The following is a 15,706-nucleotide window of genomic DNA, read 5'->3' on the forward strand; positions in this document are numbered from 1 at the left end:
CCGTATTTTATCCTATGCCGTTTACCTAGACACGGTGCTATCTCAAATCCTACGACAAATCCGAGTATCCTAATTTATTGAAATGAAAAGCAATTACATTGCTTAACAAAAGTTAATAAACTATGTGGAGTTGTGAAGTAATCTATGAAGTACATATGTATTTAGTGAGCGTAAGTTTTGAAATACTCCTCGTAGTTTGCATTAATGAACAGTTAAATTTTCATCAAAGTACTGTTACTAAAGAAGATTTAAAGTATTTAGTTCAAAGATTTTATTATTGGACATATAGTGTTAACAATTATATATGTCATGTAGTTAGCTGTGTTTCTCTGTTTGTGCTTTGAATGAAGCCTCGATCTGAGTCTACCGGTAGATTAGTTTCTGGGTCTCCATGCTAATAGTTGAGCGAGATTTAAATGTCATATTACAATAACAGCAATCAAGAATAAGTAAATTGTTCCGGCGTAAAAGGCAAGCGCCGGCACGACGGTCAGGGGGGTACAGCAAAGAGGGCTGTGGGGAAGACGTCAACCAATAGTACGCTGACCGACGACACCGAGACAGCAGCGGTCTCTGGGCGAAGAGAACATAAGCGCCGCGTCCCATGGTGGCGGCCCAGTTGAATACTAGCCGTTCTACGAGCTCTACAGCAGCCACTTAGGATCTGCATTGTTCCACTTGTATTAGGAATTGTGTATACTGAAGAGATTTTCTCATTTTGTCTGGCACCCATTTCTTGCGACACACTGTTATAAATTCTCAAAGTTAAGTATTGTCATTTATCTTACTGTAATAAAAATTCATTAATACGATTTACTTGAATTGTTGTCTAGCGATCCGAGAAAGCAGCATTCCTATGCACTCCATATTGGACAAGTAGGCAGGACACAACATATCTGGCTATAAATATTCCAACTATACTAGATGCAGGTATTACATCTCTAATTGAGCTGTATAATATAAGGAAATGAATGTTTGTTGAGAATGCAAAAACAGTCAGTGCGTAAGATACTATTACTTCATAACTATTTGCATAGTAATAATTTCCTATAATTAAACTACTAAAAGAACCTCTTGTCCAAGTCAGCAGTACTCCACCATTAGTAAGCATTCCTCCTATAATTATCATTATCTTCCCGCTGTAATCTACAGATAGTAAGCGTTACTGAGAGCGTGTTGTTGCCTAAACACGCTAATACTCCTCCTGTGTAGTTCGTCAATTCAGTGGTAAGTTACTTGCTAAATTCTGCTTCTGTTTTTTATCTTATCGGCAAAACAGAAATTTAGTATCAAGTAAAGTCACCTCACATAGTTAACTTTCTTTATGAATCGTTCTAGTACTGGTAAAACTTTCCCTAATTAGGCTAACGACCGTTTCTTTTTACGTATTTATTGTTTTCTTGTTTACTAATGAACCTTGGTTCGATTCCGGTCTATCTTGCCACGGTTTTCTCTCGATGTGACTCTTTAGGGAAACAAAATTAGTCCGATTACATACCGCTTGGCCACAAAATTAGAACTACTTTAACAGGAGTAACATTATCGGCATATTACAATTGTAATAGTAGCCAGTAGCGCTGTGCGTGGCTTTTCCCGTGACAGGTCCAAGTGGTTACGTCGGGGAAGACAGTTATAATACGTTGTCACTGATTCAACATTATCACTGATTCAACATTACATTGGCTACGGATTCCATACGACGACGTTGGCCAAGGGCTGCACTCGACAAAACGTTTCCTATGTAAACTTCAAGAGATTACACCCTACCTGTAACATCTCTACACTAAGACACTCCTTGACGTTTTCTTTCAGACGCAAGTCTGTCAGCGGAGCAGCTATTTTCTCCTTTTCTACACATATAACACACTTCCAGTTGCGGAGGACTGTTGACTGTGATTTACAATGAGTACTAGCTATATGGCTCACCATGTTCCTGGCATTTTCGGTTTCTGCTCAGTTTAATCCACGGTTTCAAGTTTTCAATTATATTACGTAAATGGCAAACTTCAGTGTAAGAAAGAAACAAGAGCAATCAAAACTGTAGTCACTGGCGAACTTTCAACCCATGAAACATTAGTCCAAAGTGAACCTTTTTTAAAGGTAGTGAATGATTCCACAACATCATGCTCAGGTCCAGAAACCTTCCACTCGTATCAGCCTCTGCACCTACCCAGAAGCTCTCCCAAATATGGTAATTATTCCATCTTATTTCATAAAATACAGCTCTGAACAGTCCCTCAGAGATGAGTATTGTGCAAAATAATTTTTAGAAAGTTAATCTGGGTTACGTTCTACAGCAAAATTTTTACCGCTTCTTTTGATTTGTTTTTCCTCCATCCAACAGTATTATTGTTAGTATTCAAGCTTAATGTAAAAATTCTGACAACCCAAACACTCAAGTTGGTAATACGCTAAATAACAATATCACGGTGGAAAGGTTCCATTTTTGCCGCAATCACAATAACGTTCCAAATTCATTATGATGAAATACTAATACGACATCAAATAATTCAGAAATAACTTAAAATCTGAATAATTCTTGTCATTAATAGGAAATTATGCAAAAGTACTAAGGTTTAATGGTGTTAGCTTTATCTAAACCTGGGCTGCATTCTATATTCGCAAATGAGTACACTGTGACTTGCAGTAATAACCTCGTCCAAAACGAAGTACAAAGGTTTTCGCGAAAACCTTAACTGGCAGATAATACGGTCTCGCTATACCGCGTTTTCGGTTTCTGCTCAGTTTAATCCACGATTTCAAGTTTTCAATTATATTACGTAAATGTACTCTTTAATTAGAATCGATCTAAATTGAATAACAAAACCACAGGATGGAATAAAAAATAAGAAAGACAAATCCTGTGTGTAATTTGAAGCGCTGATATTGCCATTCAATAAGGCTCTCTTCGACCATTACGCCCCGAACGTAGGTGGCAATTTTTTTTTAATGATATTGCTGTTATGGGACCACAGATGCGAAACGATAGTTCTACGACGCGGTAATTATGACTGTCTTTATGAAAGTAACATTATACCTCCGTGAACTATAGAGTAGCTTAACATTCGCTTTCCTCTTCGAAGTCTACACCAGCCGTATGTACGCGAACTAGGACGGTTGTAACCTTCCCGTATAAAAATAAAAATGATAATTTTTTGTTAATACAGTAACTCATGAAATCTGATAAATTTTGCTCGTAAATGGCACAACTTAGTGCAATGCTGGCCTATCTACTAATACTGGACAGCATTTGTCTAACATCTGCATTATTAGAAAAACTGACTTTGCTTATTGACACAGCCGCACAGCTGGTCGTCTGATTACTAATGAATAAATTTAAATAAATGACTGCATCGGTACTGGTAATGACTTAAGGCAAAATTATTCCTACCTTTTTTGTAGACTGGTAAAAATTATATTCTGAAAATCCTTTACATTACTGATAATGATCTGCAATACATTATATGAAAAATTTAACATTACAAATCTGGGACAACTGGTGCTGACGAATCAAAAAAAGATTCAAACAAATTCATATTAACATATCAGACAAGTGACTTAACTACGCGCACGTCAGTAAAAATAATAAAATTTACCTTACTATACATGGCTATGACTGCGCTGTACCAGCGACAGACTAGAACTGCACTGTACAGCGAGCGATTGCAACTGCTGCCACAGTGGCCGAACGGTTCTAGGCGCTACAGTCTGGAACCGCGCGACCACTACGGTCGCAGGTTCGAATCCTGCCTCGGGCAGATCTAAGTTCTAGGGGACTGATGACCTCAGATGTTAAGTCCCATAGTGCTCAGAGCCATTTGAACCATTTGCAACTGCTGCCGAGACTGCTCTGACCTGCAACTCTATTGCAGCAAAGATATTTTCTGTCGCAGGCAGCGTGTGAGCAACAGATACAAAGTTCCAACTTTTACACTGTTGTGGCGTAACAAGACCGCTACGCCACACGAAGTAGCCGAAAGGCACGCGTTACTGACGCAGGCTAGAGATAGGTCTGAAACAGGAGACGTAATGAATGCTATAAAGAAAAGTACGTAGCTGCTATAATACTTAACTTTAATCCATCATTTGTATACAGCATTCTTGATGATACAAGTGAGACTCTTTAGATTCATGAAGTAACTAATGGCGCCTTGCTAGGTCGTAGCCATGGACTTAGCTGAAGGCTATTCTAACTGTCTCTCGGCAAATGAGAGAAAGGCTTCGTCAGTGTAGTCGCTAGCAAAGTCGTCGTACAACTGGGCGAGTGCTAGTCCGTCTCTCGAGACCTGCCGTGTGGTGGCGCTCGGTCTGCGATCACTGCCAGTGGCGACACGCGGGTCCGACATGTACTAATGGACCGCGGCCGATTTAAAGCTACCACCTAGCAAGTGTGGTGTCTGGCGGTGACACCACATACACAGTCCATTTTTTTTTTCACAATCCAATCTAGTCATTGTCACAGATGATGATGAAACGATGAGGACAACACAAACACCCAGTCCCCAGACAGAGAAACTACCCAACCCGACCGCAAATCGAACCCGGGACCCCGTGATCCAGACGCAGCAACGCTAGCCTCTAGACCAGAAGCTGCGGACAATATTTGTAAAAAGTACAGTAACACATTACTCTGTTAACTTAATTTACAGTTTAAATTTCCATACGTATATCTATACTCTGCTGTAGCGCATATTTCCGATGGAGTTGAGTTTGACTGGCGTTTGTGCAAGAGTGAACCCTTATACAACTGTAATTTCAATTCATTAGTAGTACGAACCCTAATACTACCAGAGCGCATGCCGCAGATGAAACAAACCAGAGTTCAAGCTGAATTTCACAAATGACTTAATATCTGATATAATAGCATAAAAGTCGGGAAGATGAGCTCTCTCCCTGCAACAGTAAATAAAACCTTAAGCGGACACAAATGAATCCACAATCAGGAAATCTTAACCTAATATACAGGGTGTTTCAAAAACGCGTTTACATGTCTTAGGAGCAGGTTCCTCACATTAAAAGATGGAAAAATTTCATGTAAATATATGTCTGAAAAATCCTTCGTTTACGAGTTATTAATGAAAGTTGACTCTCAGTGGCTTTCTAGGCAAAACCCAACAACTTCACTCTTCTATGCAAGCGTCTGGCCCATTTCATTCTAGATGGTGTCGTGTTGCCAGGGAGACTTATTCACATTCGACACTCAGTACGTCGCCTTCAGTACGTCCTCTGTTGCCACGTACCACAGGTTGTGAGTCAACTGAAAGTGTTCCGCTGAGGATATCCATTTCGTGAGTAGGCAGACATGATTTTACGTCCGACCATGTGAATGGTGATGGCCGCGAGGTAGCACGGCCCTATCAGTTGATGAAGCCAGATCGAAGATAGCCGAGTCATCATTGGTGCTGCATATTGTCGTATGGGCGAGACAGGTTCCGAGGCACCACACACTAGTAACACTAAGTGACGCTACCTTCTCTAAGGAATGATCTATACTGTCCCTAACACAGATAGACAAAGGTGTGTTTCCTTCATTTACTTTCACTATTACCTTCCATCGGGGGAACTCGAGCGTCCAACAACACTATTCTTAGGACAGAGACGGGTGGTAGGTTTGGCTTCTTCTTTCTTTTAAATAACAAAACCTTTTTTATAACTGCTGTATTCCTCCTCTTGTGCACATAATTTACAACTTTTCACATTTTCACACATCCGTTTGTGCCAGAACCTACTCAGACCGAAATTTGTGTAATTATGTTTTTGATAGCGGACTGAATACGAATTGTCATTCCACAGCTCACAGTTAAACTATACACATTCAGTACCTTCGGCGAAATAATATAATTACATTGCGAATGAAAAATTATTCTTTTTATTTCAAAAATTCTGTCTTCGCATTTTTAATAGATCGCTGACGCAGAGGTACTGGTCTTAGTAACTCTAGCCTTAATTACGATTTATTTATTATTTTTATTTTTTTCAGTGTTAACAGATCTCGCTTCCGTTCACTGGTTGGTAATATGTTTCATTGGCTCAGATCATATACACTACCGCTCATTAATTTAAATAAACCTAATAAATGACACCTAATCCGCTGTAGATACCATATATCACTGTTACTGTTGAGTAAGCAAAGGAACTGTTCAACATTGGTAAACGTATCAGGTTCATATATTTGTTTTCATATACATGCAATGTTATGCAGAAGAGTCTTGTGTACATACAAAATAGTTAACTTCAAAAAAAAAATAATGGTTCAAATGGCTCTGAGCAGTATGGGACTTAACATCTATGGTAATCAGTCCCCTAGAACCAGAGAGGAGAGCTTCTGTAAAGTTTGGAAGGTAGGAGACGAGATACTGGCAGAAGTAAAGCTGTGAGGACCGGGCGTGAGTCGTGCTTCGGTAGCTCAAATGGTAGAGCACTTGCCCGCGAAAGGCAAAGGTCCCGAGTTCGGGTCTCGGTCGGGCATACAGTTTTAATCTGCCAGGAAGTTTCAGTCCCCTAGAACTTAGAACTACTTAAACCTAACTAACCTAAGGACATCACACAACACCCAGTCATCACGCGGCAGAGAAAATCCCTGACCCCGCCGGGAATCGATCCCGGGAACCCGGAATAGTTAACTGAACTGGTATGTTTGTTTACCTTTGTGACGAATGAGTGCACCTTCCATACCGTTCTGTTGTTTCCTGTAGTGGTGTGATGACCGAAATGGTTCAAATGGCTCTCAGCACTGTGGGACTTAACATCCGAGGTCATCAGTCCCATAGATTTAGAACTACTTAAACCTAACGACATCACACACATCCATGCCCGAGGCAGCATTCGAACCTGCGACCGTAGCAGCAGCGCGGTTCCGGACTGAAGCGCCTAAAACCGCTCGGCCACAACGGCCGGCTGGTGTGATGACCGCAGCGTACTTCGAGCACTGGTACGATACAAACTAAGTGGTTACTGCATTTCAGTTCCTTAGTGACACCTACCAGTCTGCACATCGTTATTATGGCCCAAATAGTAGAGTCATTTACAGACCTACCATTTAAAATTGTAGCAGCCAGACAATCGGGTTTCGTGAACAATTTGATGTGTCTATAGGAAGAATGCAATACACCCTTCACCGCCAGAAGAGAACAGGTTACAATAAGGACCTACCACGACCAAGAACTCGTAAAACAAATAAAAGTGAGAACAAATTCTTAAAAATTACCAGTAAGAGAAATAGATTCGAAAAAGTAGCACAAATTCGACCAAAATTGGTACAAACGAACATGAAAAACATATCTGTTGCAACAGTAAGAAGGATACTGACTGGTGCAGGCTTGAAACGACTTGCGGCAGTGAGAAAACCCGCTATGAAGCCCATAAATAAAAATGAGAGACATGAATGGGCTAGGACATATAGTAAATGTACACATGAAGACTGGAAGTGTCATTCACAGGTAAATCGAAATTTCTGGTACGAAAAGGAGGACATTTTTTGTCCGTCTCGAGAAGAAGGGGGGGGGGGGGGTAGGTAAGGGGGCGACAGTGCATTATACGAGTACCTACCGCTAAACACGGTGGGCGTTCTATTATGGTTTGGGGGTGTTCTGCGGCAGAGGCAGTTGGTGGCATTATGAAAATAGAAGGATGTATGTGCCAGAAGCACTACCGCCGCAAACTTCAGTTGCGTACGATACAAAGTGGAATGCGCCTTGTATTGAAAGGATTCACATTATAACTGGGTAATGACCCAAAACATAAACCAGCGTTGTATATTAAGTACATTGCATCAAAAGAAAACCAGAAGATCCTGAAAGATGTGGTGCAGCCATCCCAAATTCCTGATTGTAATCCTTCTGAAATAGTGTCGGATGAAGTGGACAGAGGTATCCGAAAAGTTCACGTAACTAGCAAAGAACATACCTGGAATGTCTTTATGGACCGATGGAATCATGTAGACTCGCAATATCTACAAATACGTATAAACACATTCCTCGAGTTTGCGTGAGATTGCCATTAAATATAAGGGAGGATACTTTGATGAAAGTAAAATATAGTTTTTCTGTTTGTATTATGTGTTTAAGTGCATATAACCATATTTTTGGAGAAATAAAGTTTTGTATGTGTTCGTATTAGACGTTTAGGATAACTGTTACTGTTTATTGAAATTAATGAGCGGTATTGCAGTATCATTCAAAGAAACAAACTGGAAGAGTCAGTTCGTTTACCTCAGATATTTCTTATTCCACTTTTTTTAAATGCCGTTTTTCCCATATAATTCTGTTTACTTGGTTTCAGTGAGTACATTCATAACTTATTCGCAAAAAGCCACTCTTCCGAAATCCTTTGGTTGCTGTCGGCGTGTATGCATATCCTGCTACATGATTACATGCGCCTCTTGGGTTTTCCTACAGTGCTGTAGACGTCTGCACGCCTCCTGAGCCGCCAACCTCTTACTCTCCATGTCCTGGTTAATAAAAAAGTTTTGAATATTTATCATACAGCATATGTGCCTCATTGCATGTAGCCATTTGCAAAAATAATTTCTCGTTTTATTATTGTTGTATGGGATATGCCGATTGTTATGATCACATGATTAGCAAAGCCCAAGGACGTGAATGGACTCGCCTTGCACGACCATGAGTCGAATATGAAATTCAACAACTCATGAACGAAATGAGATATCGTTCTGCTCTCAATTTTATACAAAATTTCGGTATCTTATCCACATTTCGTTTACTGCAATGAATGAGCAACGTTTACACATAGTTAGCCTCTCCAAAAATCTTTAACGTTTCGTGCAATGTTTTATTTAGTTTGATAGAGCACTGTACCTATGACACGTAGCGAGGAGAAATTCAGTCCTCTATCGAGCGGAGATATCAAACTACTAGATGTACTAAAATCAAATTTTTTCACCTAATAGATTTTTTTTCTTTTTTTTTTTTAGCAATCGGATGATCAATATTTCATTGCAGCCAGCAAGTCCATATAGGCAGAACGGGGCACATAGCGCATGACCGTTCGTTATATAAAACCCAATAACTCGAGAATGAACTGAGGCAGCCGGCCGGTGTGGCCGAGCGGTTTTAGGGGCTTCAGTCTGGAACCGCGATAGAGGTGCGGTCGCAGGTTCGAATCCTGCGTCGACCATGGATGTGTGTGATGTCCTTAGGTTAGTTAGGTTTAAGTAGTTCTAAGTTCTAGGGGACTGATGGCCTCAGATGTTAAGTCCCATAGTGCTCAGAGCCATTTTTTAAGTGAGACATCTTATTTGTGTGGTGTCAGTTCTCTCGGACATTTTCAAAATACAGACACTGCTTTCACCCCACAGCCTCTGTGATTTAAGAACAGAGGAATTAATGACATTAGCTGCCAGTAGGCATTAATTTAAATCAGTGGAGAAAGTTGAACATTTGTGCCGGACTGGGATTCGAACCAATGTCTTCTACTTAGTAGGCAGATGCGCTGACCACTGCAACATTTTTTTAAAATCTCATTTTGTTCGTTTTCGTTCGTGATATCTGCTTTGGTCGGACGTCGAAAGACACCCGTTTCAGTTCGTTGTTGATCAATTAACTAATTTTTTTTATTACAGAGAGTAGCTATCCCTCTGACTGAACACGCCGAGCTACCGTGTCGGCTCCATTCGAACACAGTGGTCATCGTAACTGCACGGCCAATGGTAATAACGCCTCGCATCAGACCCAAATTCTCAATTTATCCACGCACTACTGATGTAGTACACCTGTAGTCTAGGCGCAGTCGGCCTTTGGCTGTGGTGAGGCGCACGCCTTGTTTGCGTCTCGCCTGTTGTGCTGCATGCTAGCGAGCGCCCGTTTGTTTACATCCGCGTAGCGGCTTGTTTCCGACTTCATTGATCATGATGGCGTTTTCTTACCGCCAAGCGACAATTAAATTAACTTTCCCGTTAGATGACGAACGACCGAAGGAATATGAATTTAAACGTTCTATACGGGAAGAAATGCGTCTCCCGCCACAAGATGTTCTCGGAATACATTTTTTGATCCTCAGTACTACTGTCTACATAAAGCTGACGAATGACGAGCTGTGCGCCGATGTTGTGCTGCGTCACGCTAATGATCTCAAGTTCCGATACTCTGACGGACATACACGGACTGTCGTGTTTGATCACGCTGGTTTTGGCATCCGAACGTTGCGGATTTTCGAACTCCAGTTTGAAGTACTGTCGGATGCTGTGGTGGCCGCTTTTAAACCTTACGGCAACGTCGGCAGTCATGTGCCTGAAACGTGGAAGACGTTCGGAACGTACCGTGTCCTCAGTGGTGTCTGTCAGATAAAAATTGAGCTACGGAAACACATTCCTTCCTACTTGGTTATTGCCGGCTGCAGGGCTGTCGTTATGTAAGATGGCCAGCCGCGCACCTGTTCAGGTTGTCTGCGACGTAGACTGGTCCAGACGCCGATTAGAGACGTCGCTGCTCCTACGGCGCCCAATGCGTTACCTCTGTCTTACGCGTCTGTGACGGTGCTGCCTGCTATGTCCGCTCTGAATCAGTCGGTACCAGTGTCGGTTCTTCTCGAAGACGCGATGGACGTTTCACCTGTCTCCTCTACACCACTTCCGGAAGCACTACAAATGAAGACGACTGTCAGAAGGCACAATCTGTCGGTCTCGACACCATGGTTTTTTATCATGGAGTTGTACCTGCCTCCGCCAATCTGCCATCTGGCCCCATGTCGGACGATAGCCATCCACCATCCGACACGGAACAGCATATTGGGAAGCAACGGTCGACCAGGAAACGGAACAAACAACGCCGTACCCCTTCTGATGACTCCATCCATCGGAATTCTGCACAGGATGACGACCCTGCTACTGATGGTGCGCTGTCCTCTCATGCCCTGACACTGCCTCGATCTCCAGACAGCGTCCACCTCCGGACATCGACCTTCTCCCGCCTGCACTTGATGCGGTAGCCTCACTTTCTGTGTCTGACGCTACCTGTGGGCGCACCTCTGATAATGTTCCACTGAACCGGCACGGTGACACGTCTGTCTCCTGGGACGTTGACGTCGATGCTGAGGATGGACATTCTGGAAGTGTACAAAACGATGAACCACCCTTGATGGGGTCGGCTCCCTCCCCGTCACAGTGATGTGCCCTTGTGTGGGGACCTTACAGGGAGTTCCCTGTGATTCCGCCGTGTTTGAATCACCTGTCCTCCTATCGATGGCAGCCTTCTAGACTTATCACATAGCCACAGTCAATGTCAACACTATTCGCGTACGCCACAAACTGGCTTTACTCCATAGCACTATGTACACCGCGGACGTTGACGTAGCTCTCCTTCAGGAGGTGCATGAGGTGCATGAGGTGCATGTGCTCCCCATGGTTGTACAACACATGTCTCTCATGCTTCCCCTACTGGTAGTGGAGAGGCGATCCTTTTACGTGATGGCATCCTCGCTGATGCAGTTGCCTATATCCCTGATGCCAGAGGTATGGCTCTCACTTTTAGTGACGTCAGGATCGTCAATGTCTACGCGCCATCTGGTTCGGGTCGCCGCCGAGAACGTTCCACCTTCTTCTCAGAGACAGTCACGCCTCTCTTCCTGGGTCGGCAGGCTGCATTGGACATGGTAGGCGATTTCAACTGCATCCAGGCACCCAAAGACTGACTACCACGTCTCCGTGCGCGGCGCTCGCGACGATTCTCCAGCACTTCAGAGTAGTGGATTCTTGGGAGCATGTTCATGACGATCGTCAAGGGTTTACGCATTTCACTATACATTCTTCCAGCCGACCCAATCGAGTTTACTTCTTCCGCGATATTGTCATTGGGGATGCAGGGTCCGCAGCTCGTGGTCGTGCGGTAGCGTTCTCGCTTCCCGCCCCCGGGTTCCCGGGTTCGATTGCCGGCGGGGTCAGGGATTTTCACTGCCTCGTGATGACTGGGTGTTGTGTGCTGTCCTTAGGTTAGTTAGGTTTAAGTAGTTCTAAGTTCTAGGGGACTTATGACCTCAGCAGTTGAGTCACAAAGTGCTCAGAGCCATTTGAGCTATTTTTTTAGGGGATGCAGGCTGCTGAAGTCTGGCCGACTGCGTTCTCTGACCATGACACATATATCTGCGCCATCAATCTCTGCCGCCAAAGGGGACCGCGGTCGCGAACATGAGCCACCTTACTTCACCTGACTGCCGGCAGCTCTTCGAGACCACGTGGCAGCTTGTCGTCGACGCCGTGACGTCTATCAGACCACCCTGTCTTACTGGGTGATCTGTGCAAAGTCTGCTCTCCGCAAGGCCTTGATTGGTTACGGAAGGGAGGTTGTGACGTAGTGGCGACAACCTCAGGAATTCTATTTCACTATTCTTCGGGAATGCACTATGATGCCGCATTCTCCAGAGCGCCACGCGATGGCGAATCGTGCCAAGGCGCAGCTCACGTCGCTCTCTCGCCTCCACCTTGGAACCATGGTCAGGGTGCTCACACGCGATGGGTTAGTGCAAGAGCGTCCATCTATATATCATATCATAGGGGAACCACGCCAGCGTCGGAGGAATTTGATTAATGATCTTACGACTGGCGATGGGCTGCATCTTGATAGCCAACGGGACTTCAGATCTGCCCTCCATGCACGTTATGTTACGCTGTATTCTGAACAACGTCATCGCCCTGCCAACATTACGACGGTCTCCAGACTCTCCTTTGGCTCGGTTCCCGTCGATGCGACTACGGATCTGATGGCTAACGCCACGGAGGACGAAGTTCAAGACGCTATCCCGGGGGATTCAACGAACAGGTCGCCTAGCCGTGATGGCCTCCCACTAGAGTTTTATCGGACATTTCGTCCCCTTCCGGCGCCAGTGTTGACGGAATTTTGTCAAGACCTTCTGTCACTTTTCGTGCCGATTCCAGACGATTTGCTCGATGGTTTCCTCATTCCCATCCACAAGCCTCAGGGTAACTCACGGATAAGCGAATACCGCTCCTTGACGTTACTCAACAGCGATACAAAGATTTTTACCCGGCTGTTGGCTGCGCAGCTGAAGCGGACAACTCCGCACGTTGTTTCCCCCCATCAAACTTATTTGGGAGGTACCAGTAACATCCGCACTGCCCTCTGCCGCCGTCGGGACATAATCGCTCTTGCTAACGCTCGTCGTATGCCTGGACTTTTTGCAGCTCTTCAGCCAGGCATTCGATCGAGTCGATCACGACTTCCTGGAAGGGGTGCCCCGCAATATGGGCTACCCTGATACTACCGTCGACATGGCATTGCGTCTCCTTCCAGGAACTACGTCTCATTTACTGTACAATGACTGTCTTACTCCACCCATCTAGATCCGTCGTTCAGTGGGTCAAGGCTGCCCACCCTCTGCACTGTTGTATGCATTCGTCATGGAACCGTTGCTATGCGGTCTCCGTTAATCCCTCTCTGGGATGTCTCTCGGTGGCCATGTGTTCAGCTGCACTGCATATGCAAACGATATCGTCGTCCAGAATGAGATTTTCACTCTGCATTGGAGTGTGCGCTGATATGAAACTTCCTGGCAGATTAAAATTGTGTGCCAGATTGAGACTCGAACTCGGGACCTTTGCCTTTCGCGGGCAAGTGCTCTACCATCAGACATACCTAAGCAATACTCACGCCCCCCATCCCCCAGGCTGTGGCTAAGCCATGTCTCCGCAATATCCCTTCTTCCAGGAGTGCTAGTTCTGCAAGTTTCGCAGGAGAGCTTTGTTTGGAAGGTAGGAGACGAGGTACTGACAGAAGTAAAGCTGTGAGAACGGGGTGTGAGTCGTGCTTGGGTAGCTCAGATGGTAGAGCACTTGCCCTCGAAAGGCAAAGGTCCCGAGTTCGAGTCTCGGTCCGGCACACAGTTTTAATCTGCAGTAAGTTTGATATCGTCATCGTTCTTCGTAGCGGTGTTGAGGACAGGAACTCGCTGGCATGGGTCACCACCTAGGATAAAGCTTCTTGTAGCTTCTTTAACGTCCGCAATTCGAGGGCCACGGCTGTAGGTGCGGGACTTCCTGCGGCCTGTGCTGCTCCTTAGCGTGTAGCTGATGCTCTCCGATGCTTAGGACTCCATTTCGCAAGTGATCTGCGACGGGCAGTTGCCCTGAACTGCCAACGTCTAGTTTCCCAACTACGAGCTGGGCTTTAGGATCACAGTTTACCAGCACTCGATCTTTAGCAACGCACACAATACTAAAATGTATATTTGGCGTCACGTATCCCCTATGTGCCACAGACACTTCCTATTCCGCCATCCATTGCCCGCCGCATGCTAGCGGCATTGGATTCGTGTGTTTGCCACGGCAGAGCCGGCCGAAGTGGCCGTGCGGTTAAAGGCGCTGCAGCCTGGAACCGCAAGACCGCTACGGTCGCAGGTTCGAATCCTGCCTCGGGCATGGATGTTTGTGATAGGTTAGTTAGGTTTAACTAGTTCTAAGTTCTAGGGGACTAATGACCTCAGCAGTTGAGTCCCATAGTGTTCAGAGCCATTTGAACCATTTGAACCACACCAGAGCTACGTTATTTCTGTCACGAAGAGTTGATCCCCGTCTCTTCCACACTTAGAACCGACATATTCACTGGTGATTAAAAGTCTTCTGGGTATTATGCCGCGTCATTGCTAAAAACCAACAACAATAACAAACTAAAACCGACGTGACACCGGCCGCGAAAGCCTACGTTCTTGTATCAGTGACCTGTACGGGCTGGATATCTACCAACACACACGGAAACTGGAGCTGCTGAGGAAGAAGAAGGTGAAACTGCTGAATGCTTTGGCGTTCCTTAAAAGGTGCCGAGATCATCATGTCATCCCGAAAGTCATCAGGGTACGGCCTTAAAGCGAGACGAGAAGAGGAAGAACCATTTTCTATCGGGCCAGCCATGCATTGTTAAGAGAGAGGATACATCACCTCCGGAGCTTCATAGACTACAACAGACAACTGTACAGCATGCATTTGTGGCTGTCAACTACGTTATCAGGGAAGGATTGGGATAACATCGATCGAATAACCCACAACCAGGCCTGCATGGAGGAGGACTTGGTCAGCAGTCGATAGAAAAAGAAATTTGAGGAGATAACGGAAAACAAACACCACTCACAGCCAAGCCTGGATACAGCTCGTACCGTGGTTAACATCTCGACACAGACCATCAGTGAGGCAGCGATGTCAGTTCTGTCCAAAGGGTTAAACTTCGCAGTTATGCCCACAAAGATTTCCACAGAAGAGATCATTCAATCTGTGGAGGCCTCGCTCCACCAAGTACCACGTGTCGTAGCAGAAAAGATAGGGCAGGAAACTGTAAGAATTTTACAAACAGCAAAACCACCCAGAGCGAATATCACACGTGAAGAAAGACAGGCCATAAAGGAGATCAGGAAAAACAAGGATATTGTGGTCCCACATGCGGACAAAGGAAACGCTACGGTTCTGATGGACACTTCTGAATATGAAAAGAAGATGGACGAACTGCTAAGCGATCCAACTTACAAAGTACTAACAAGGGAACCTCCCCATCGCACCCCCCGCAGATTTAGTTATAAGTTGTCACAATGGATAGGCCTTGAAGAACCGAACACAGATCAATCGAGAAAACAAGAAGAAGTTGTGTGGAACTATCAAAAAAATTTATAAATTATACAAACTGAGTAGTCCATGCGAGCATAGGCAACATCAAGGAGAATGTGAGCTCAGGAGCGTCGTGGTCCCGTGGTT

General features: G+C 44.7%; 1 non-coding gene across 1 annotated transcript; it reads left to right on the forward strand.

The window, feature by feature from the left end:
- The first annotated feature begins 13,773 nt into the window (after nt 1-13,773).
- Nucleotides 13,774-13,848, forward strand: Trnas-cga (transfer RNA serine (anticodon CGA)). The gene has a single exon. It is a non-coding gene; the product is annotated as a tRNA-Ser (tRNA).
- Nucleotides 13,849-15,706: the final 1,858 nt, after the last annotated feature.

This window comes from Schistocerca nitens, chromosome 7, assembly GCF_023898315.1.
Source record: "Schistocerca nitens isolate TAMUIC-IGC-003100 chromosome 7, iqSchNite1.1, whole genome shotgun sequence".
Taxonomy (NCBI): domain Eukaryota; kingdom Metazoa; phylum Arthropoda; class Insecta; order Orthoptera; family Acrididae; genus Schistocerca; species Schistocerca nitens.